Source organism: Triticum dicoccoides, chromosome 2A, assembly GCF_002162155.2.
Source record: "Triticum dicoccoides isolate Atlit2015 ecotype Zavitan chromosome 2A, WEW_v2.0, whole genome shotgun sequence".
Taxonomy (NCBI): Eukaryota; Viridiplantae; Streptophyta; class Magnoliopsida; order Poales; family Poaceae; genus Triticum; species Triticum dicoccoides.
This window is the reverse complement of record NC_041382.1, coordinates 779,771,885-779,780,549: the sequence shown is the minus strand read 5'-3', so window position 1 is coordinate 779,780,549 and position 8,665 is coordinate 779,771,885. Positions and strand designations below refer to the sequence as shown.

The following is an 8,665-nucleotide window of genomic DNA, read 5'->3' as shown; positions in this document are numbered from 1 at the left end:
GCATCTAGCGTGGCAAGCTGATGTGGCACAAGATTCAGCCCGGTCCAATTCGGTTTTCTACATGGGCCTAGCCCAACAATTTGGCCTTTTATTATTATTATTATTATTATTATTCCTACGAATTCTATTGGGCTACATGGGCCAAGCCCAATATTCCAGCCTTTTTATCTCTGGGCTTTGGCCTTTTACAGTCTATTGATTATATATTTTTGGAAAATATATTTTGGAGCTGGTCCCACTAGACATGTTAATCTCATATATTGATCCCACACATAAGAAAGTTACGAACTAGTCATTATTTCATAAGTGGGTTGCACTGGTCAGGTTCCCATGTCACACACAATCAAATCACATTCATAATCAAATATTCCAAACAAGAGAACATGTGAAACTCGTCAAATGACACTAGATTAGTGTACTACAATTTCTGTAGACTATTACAACCTAGGTATACCAGCTATTACAATATTACAGTCAAATAGAACAGACAACTCTTTGCTGAGTAGCACTTCACGGCTTCGCGCTTTTCTTCACGTCTTCGCACTTCCAACTTTCTTAGGCCTGGAGCTCCTGTAAAAGAGGAACCAAATAAAGAAGTTATGCGCAGCTATATTTGCTACAGATCAGCTATCAACTCAATATTTATGTACACCATACAAAAATTGTTTCCAGTTAGAACAAGTTCACTTAATACTCAACTCCTCTATTTGTGTCCATTTAGTGCAAGTCCATTATCCATGCATATAAACTTTTGCTCCCAGCCAGCACCTACCCAACTAAGTACAAGTCAGGAGGCCACTACTATTAAACTAACTCAAGTGAGAGAGCCAGCAAACTAGGTGGGATATTTCCTTATCACTAAAATTAAAAATTTGAGCACACCAAAAATTGATCCTGAGAGTGCAGCACCATGTTACCATCTCTAAAGCTCATTAGCCAGCAGCAAAAATTGTGTAACATATGTATAACCATTGCAAACAACCTTAGCAGAATAAGCAGAACAAAATTTCATGTAAAATCTTGGTATAACCAGTAGATTATCCCCTAATACACAAGGCATAGCAAGCACAGACTAAATAAGCCACGGCCATGAAATAGAGCATGGTATTACAGCAGCTCAGAGATGGAGCTAGAGGTAGGAGAAGGACTCACCGGAGAGGAGGTTGTAGTCGAAGCCGCACACAGGCTCCGCCACCACCGTCACCCTCTAGAGGAGACGCTGCCGCTTCATCGACGGACTCATCTGGTACAAGGAGATCATCAAAATGCATCACACTCATGATCATTGAAACACAGCAGCAGGAGCAAATACAAGTTTAGCCCACCATGAACAGGGGCACTAGGCAATCCAGTAGCAATGTCATATATAGGTAATAATAACAGGACCTTAGATAATTAGTTTTTATTCTTACTGACACACAAGTTTACAAAATATACTCAATATATTCTAATAAAAAGGTTTGGGAGCAGAGGGAGAGGGAGGTGGAGATGGACGTGCTACCTGCTGCTGCGGTGGTGCCACTTGGTGGTCGTGCTTGAGCTCCTCCTCCTGATGCTGCTCACTAACCTGCTGGAAAACCAAGACCATGGGTAAAGGAACAAGACCATGGGTAACAGTACATCTTCACTTGGATATATCTAAGAAGTCCAGTTGGTTCTCACAAGCAAGTGTTCTCAGGTTTGCCTTAACATGAGAGGTTAACTTATACTTAACTGTGAGCAAACAGTACATAACAAAATCATGGATTTGATTTCAAGTAACCCAGACACTAATTAATGTGTTACTGCCTGATACTATCGATCAGAAAAGCATAAGCAGCAAACAATATCCTGCGTATCAGTGGAAACAAGGTGACAAAATAATGTTCCAGGGAGGTACTTTATATAATAAAAACTAATAAAAACAAACTAGGCACCTGCATAATCACACGGCGGTAGTTTTAGATAATAAAAACTACTGTTCCACGCAGTCTTAGCGCTCCATCAAAGAATCAACTAAAATTACTTTCAAGCTAAAGGGTTGTACATTGATCAGGTTGTAAAGGACAAAAATTCAAGGGTGTACCTAGTGCAAGAAGGCATTTACTAGGTTTTGAAGCTAATAACAATTAGCATGCACGTATCACTTGTTGGAGTTGGTGCGTGGTCAAATTCAACTAGTGTAATGTATCGCCTATATATAATAGACCCATCTCTCCAATGCAATTTCACGGACCAAGAAACACAGGTGTTTATTTCTTCCTCTACTAAACTATCTCCATACGGATACCAGCTAATGATACGCATATCGTATTAAGGCAACGCTTTGGACGGCACATATTCTGCAAGCTGCTGCTAATTTGAAAATACAAACGAACGCCTAACAGTGCTCGCATAGAATTAGCAGAGCATGGTAGATTTATAGCCATCAGGGGAGGGGACACCTGAACCCACGTCGGCTACTGCAGGGCTTGTGCTGCACACAAACACACACATACACGTATCAGAAGCAATTCAGTCAACACTCTTGGCAGGCAAGAGGCAAGTTGGCACTCACAGGGTTGAGATAATAGCAGGAGACGTGCGTACCTAAATGGTCGAGCGATTGGTCCGAGCCCGGAGAGCAGAGGAGGCATGGCGGCGGTGTGCTGGCGCACCTTGGAAGCCCGAGAACGTGGTGGTACCGACGGTCAAGGAAGAAGAGGAGCAGAGTAGGCCCTTGATGGCCAGCTAGATGCGTCCCTCCTTCTGCTCCTCAAGGATGGGTGACCTGCAGTAACAGATATGTTATACAACCCGGGATCAAATGTAGCAAATACTATCATCGTAACAGTCTTCTCTTGTGTCTGGCAGTATCCAAATTTACTGCTACTTTTTAAAGTTAAGTTGAATCATCTTGTAGGAACAAAAGAAGAAACGAGCTGAGTCTCTGAATCTGACCATGCTACAAGACTAATACCAAGTACACACATTTCCAGTCAGCATTTTAAATCTAATTGTGAGACTAGTGCTGATATGGTCAGTTTGAGCTTCATAAGTCTAATTATGGAAAAAAATGCACTGAAATCAACTTGGTCTACGTTGTAGACTAAGACAGTAGCAGGCAAGCAGCGTTGCAGTAACCCAAGTAATATAATGTACAACAGAGCGAGGCTATTGGGGGTTTCTACGATTTTTTGACGAACTGTTTTTTCTTCACAAAAAGCTAACAGTTGGTCCTGAATTTTATCTTCACAGGGGTGTCAATCAACCACAACAAAAGTTCATAAACTGAGGGATTCAATGCTAATTCGAACGCGAGTATGCACAGGAAACCTACGGGAAGCCTACAGCGATGGAGAACCAAATTCGCATCCGCATCAAATCAAACGGCCAGATCTACGCGGAAACCTACGGGAAACAAAGGAAGCAGATCGAGGACATGGAACTGTGGTGGAAGACAGCGATGCATGTGGAGTCATAGGTCGGCGGGGAGCTTGAGCCAACCATGCCGACGCACAAGACATCGTCCCCTCCTCAGAGGAGACGCGTGGGTGATGGAGCTCCTGGTAGGGCGCGACAGACGACGAGATGCACAGCCCTGCGAGGCTTGCGACAGCGCTGTCGCGTCACGGTAGCCGACGCTCTGTTGGCGCTGGGAGAGAGGTTGCATGGTAGGGGAGAAGGAGCTCCATCTCCTTGGTGGCGACCCGTCCCATGAAGGTTCGCCCCTCCTGCCATCGTCGTCGTCCCATCCACAACCATGTTGACCTGCCGAAAGGGAACACAAGACGAGGTCAGGTGAGGTGAGGAGGAGATAGTGCGCAAATAAGGAGGGGAGGAGCTTACCGGTGCCAGATCCGGCCACCTCTGGCCTCGTCGTCGCTGGATTTGGCAGATCCCGATGAAGTTAGGGGTGGCGGCCGAAACCCTAGCCACGGGTGAGGGTTGCGGGCGAGTACTAGAGGGCGCGGGTCGGGGCGTGGGCTCGATGGTGAGGGTCGTCGACGGTGGGGGTGGGTGGCGGAGGGGGTGGGCGGCGGCGGATTTAGGTCAGATCGGAGTGAGGGAGAGGAGAGAGGGGCGTCAGTGCGTGGGAGAGAAGGGTGCGAGAGGAGGAGTGCGGGACATGGGTGAGACGGGCGACGTGCGGGCCGTTGGGTCCAGGAGCATCCGACGGTGATATATCCACGATCCGCGTGAGAGGCCTGTGGAACAATCAAAACGCAGTATACAGGTATGATTTTTGACCATTTAAATTGGTCGTAATCGACCAAAAGTAAGGTGCTAAATCATGTTAGCTATTTTATTATGACCTGAAAAATTGAAAAAAAAAACTTCACATTGTGTCAGCAAATTTGAATTTAGTTTTCAGGAATAATCACAAATTTAGTTTTCAGGAATAATCACATTATGAGAAATGACTTCTTTTAATTCATTTTTTCATTTATCGTGCGTCCAAAATGAGTTCTTTTGTGAAGGACCTATCATATGTTTATTACAATTTTTTACCAACTTAACTTTCTAAAATACTAGAACATATTTAATGCACAATTGACCAAATTGTTCGGTGTAAAAAGTTTTGATCTACCTCTCGTGAAAAAGACAAATTTTCGCCGATTCAGCTGGAAGTGGATCAAATTTGAATGGTAGCTACCTCGTAGTTTGCTCTTTATTTTTTCCAAAAATTATTTGTAGGTACATAAGTATCTATTTAATCAGAGAAACACCAAAAGTTTTCCAAGATTCAACCACTAGCTAGGAACGGTCAAGCCCGCCGTTTTGACCGCATTATGAAACGGGCATAAAAAACTTCAAAAAAATCAAAAAATTGGAAAACCTTCTCATTGTGTCATCATATGTGACCAAGTTTCCATGAAAAATTATAAATTGTAATAATCCAATTATTTTAATAAAATGTTCTCTGAAACGAGCTATCACGTATGGATATCAATGGCTTTCAAGCCAAATGATCAATCTTATAGCCACATTCATGGCATAGTCTGTTCAAATGATCTCATATTGTGCACAAGGGTGCATCTTGAAATGGCAAACAATGTTCCCTAAGGGAGTTTTCATTTTCTTTGGACGAAAAACCATTTTTCATTTTTCGAGTGCCCAAAAGGAGGTTTTTTTGTGAAGGACCTCCCAAATAATTGTTGCAAAATTGGACCAAATCATTTTTCTAAAATACTAGGACACATTTAATGCACAATTGACCAAATGGTTGGGTGTAAAAAGTTTTGATCCGCCTCTCGTGAAAAAGACAATTTTCTGCCGATTCAGTTGGAAGCGGGTCAAATTTGAACTGCAGCTGCCTCATAGTTTGCTATTTATTTTTTCCAAAAATCATTTCTAGGTACATAAGTATCTATTTAATCAGAGAAACACCAAAACAATTCCAAGATTCAACCACTAGCTAGGAACGGTCATTCCCGCCGTTTTGACCGCATTTTGAAACGGGCATAAAAAATTCAAATAAATCAAAAAATTGGGAAACCTTCGCATTGTGTCATTATATGTGGCCAAGTTCCCAAGAAAAATAACAAACTTGTAATACAACAATTATTTTTAAAAAGTGTTCTCAGAAATGAGCTATCATCTCTAAAGACTCATGGCTTTCAAGCCAAAAAATCAATCTTATGGCCACATTCGTGGCATAGTTTGTTCAAATGATCTCATATTGTGCACAAGGGTGCATATTGGAATGGCAAACAATTTTGCCTAAGCAAGTTTTCATTTTCTTTGGACGAAAAAACCATTTTTCATTTTCCGAGTGCCCAAAAGGAGGTTTTTTTGTGAAGGACCTCCCAAATAATTGTTGCAAAATTGGACAAAATCATTTTTCTAAAATACTAGGAAATATTTAATGCATAATTGACCAAATGGTTGGGTGTAAAAAGTTTTGATCCACCTCTCGTGAAAAAGACAAATTTCCACCGATTCAGTTGGAAGTGGGTCAAATTTGAACTGCAGCTGCCTCATAGTTTGCTATTTATTTTTTCCAAAAATCATTTCTAGGTACATAAGTATCTATTTATTTAGAGAAACACCAAAATAATTCCAAGATTCAACCACTAGCTAGGAACGGTCATTCCCGCCATTTTGGCCGCATTTTGAAACGGGCATAAAAAATTCAAAAAAAATCAAAAAATTGGGAAACCTTCGCATTGTGTCATTATATGTGGCCAAGTTACGAAGAAAAATAACAAACTTGTAATACGGCAATCATTTTTAAAAAGTGTTCTCAGAAATGAGCTATCATCTCTGAAGATTCATGGCTTTCAAGCCAGATGATCAATCTTATGGCCACATTCGTGGCATAGTTTGTTCAAGTGATCTCATATTGTGCACAAGGGTGCATATTGGAATGGCAAACAATGTTTCCTAAGGAAGTTTTCATTTTCTTTTGACGAAAAAACCATTTTTCATTTTCCGAGTGCCCAAAAGGAGGTTTTTTTGTGAAGGACCTCCCAAATAATTGTTGCAAAATTGGACCAAATCAATTTTCTAAAATACTAGGACATATTTAATGCACAATTGGCAAATGGTTGGGTGCAAAAAGTTTTGATCCACCTCTTTTGAAAAAGACAAATTTCCGCCGATTCAGCTGGAAGCGGGTCAAATTTGAACTACAGCTGCCTCATAGTTTGCTATTTATTTTTTTCCAAAAATCATTCTAGTTACATAAGTACCTATTTAATCATAAATACATGGTTTGGTGGCGATACGTCGAGGTTTGGGCGATGGCCGAGGGCCCCAACTCTAGAGCGCGTAAACTCGCATGCCCGCCGCGTGGTCACCGCATGACCGTGGCGTTGCCATGTGTTTTGGGCGGCCTAGGCATGTCTAGTGGGTTGGGCACTCCCCGGGTAGATGCTAGGAAGAAAATTACAACATAAGATTCTCACGAGGAGACCGATCGATGCTCAAACATGAATTAGCAGCCAAGTGTTTGATTAGCGGTACGGGAAATGTACATGGCTAATGGGCGTGAGTTTTGGCCGAGGAGGATCAGTTACTAAGAAGACCGTCTTCACAAATTTTCAGCTCAAAAGGAGGAGCCTAGGTGGTACTTGCTTTCCAAACTACCACACTGGACATAAATACGAATGTTGAAGCTCGGCTCGAAATAACGAATGGATTGAGCTGGCATTTGGTGGAGGATGGTTATTTGGGCATAGGAACGCACTGTAGAAAATGGATACTATTTGGACATGCCAAAGTGGTACTTCCTTCACAAACTGTTGTTCTGAACAGAATAGGAAAATGAATATTTTTGAATTATTTTTGAACTAGGAAAGGAAGGTTTTTACATATTTGATGAAGATATGACCCAAAGAATTTATGAGATTTCTTTGGGAATTTTGGGAATGACAGAAATATAGGTTGCTTCACAACCTAGCGCAAAAACTGCCACATGGACATGACACATAGGCAAAACTGATGAGGTGGCGCCTAGTCATAGCAACCCACCACAATTTACAAGGCTATGACCATCTATATTGGTCGTTAACAACTAGAAATAAGGCAGCGGACTAGCGTTGTTTGCTTTATGACCATTTCATGTAAGGAAAATACAACCTTTCTGACCAAAATGGTCGCAATGGTTTAGGGTTTGGAGCCCCCCGGACAGCTTTTGACCAATTGGTCTGAAATGGTCATAGATCTATGACCATTTCTTCCAGGGTCACTGACAGAAGGTCACTAGTTGACATATTTCTTGTAGTGTTTGAAGGGACAAACTGCTTGGTGATCAGACACATTCTCCACCGTGTGATGCAACGTGGTCCATCTCTGGATATAATCCCTCAAAGTTTCATTCGGCTTCTGCACACAAGATTGCAGCTCTGTCAACCCTGCTGGCCGCTTGCATGTTCCTTCAAATGTTCTGACAAACACCCGGGCAAGATCTTCCCAGCTGTAAATGCTGTTGGGTGCTAAATGATTCAGCCATGCTCTGGTCGAGCCCTCCAACATCAGAGGAAGGTGTTTCATGGCCACCTCATCATTGCCGCCGCCAATCTGAACGGCCACTCGGTAGTCCTCAAGCCAAGTGTCAGGCTTGAACTCACCAGTGAATTTACTGACTCCAGTCGCCAAACTGAAGTTGGGAGGAATCACTGCGGCCCTGATGGCTCTGCAGAAGCACTCTGGACCTGAGACATGCACTCTGCTACTAGTTGGTAAATCCCTATCATTACCTTCCCGGTGAGCTTTGTTTGTGTCGACCAAACCCTGAACAAGAATAGATCTCGCATCAAAGCCTGACTCCCTGGGGTCGACTGGAATTCTTCGCCCAACACTGTGAGGGCGTCTGTCATCATGCTGTCGAGGCACGTATGACCCACTCCTTGGGGAGGTGTGGGCACTCGACGATGATCGTCATGATCGAGTCGGTGATCATACTGCTCGTGATTTCTGTGGTGATCATGCCAGTCTCCACGTCCCTCATGGCTCGGGGGCAATCTTGGGCTGTGAGCCGACTGGACTGTATCTGCCATAACGGACCTGCTATGGATCCTATTCCGCGACTGTGACACAGCTGTATTCTATTCTCCCGCTGCCCGGAGTAAAGCTCTGATCTGCATTAGACCTCTGCCAGCTTGTGACTGGGAGGGCTGAATTGACTCTGCTATTCGAGCTACAGCTGTAAGATTCTGGATCAGAGTACGATATACCCGAGTCGAAGGTGGAAAGAGTTGAT

The 8,665-nt window shown here is 42.9% G+C and overlaps 1 long non-coding RNA gene across 1 annotated transcript; it reads right to left on the bottom strand.

The window, feature by feature from the left end:
* Positions 1-333: 333 nt before the first annotated feature.
* LOC119352495 lies at positions 334-1,185 on the bottom strand. Its single transcript, XR_005170180.1, has 2 exons — positions 1,153-1,185; positions 334-570 (listed from the first exon to the last, which is right to left on the bottom strand). It is a non-coding gene; the product is annotated as an uncharacterized LOC119352495 (long non-coding RNA).
* Positions 1,186-8,665: the final 7,480 nt, after the last annotated feature.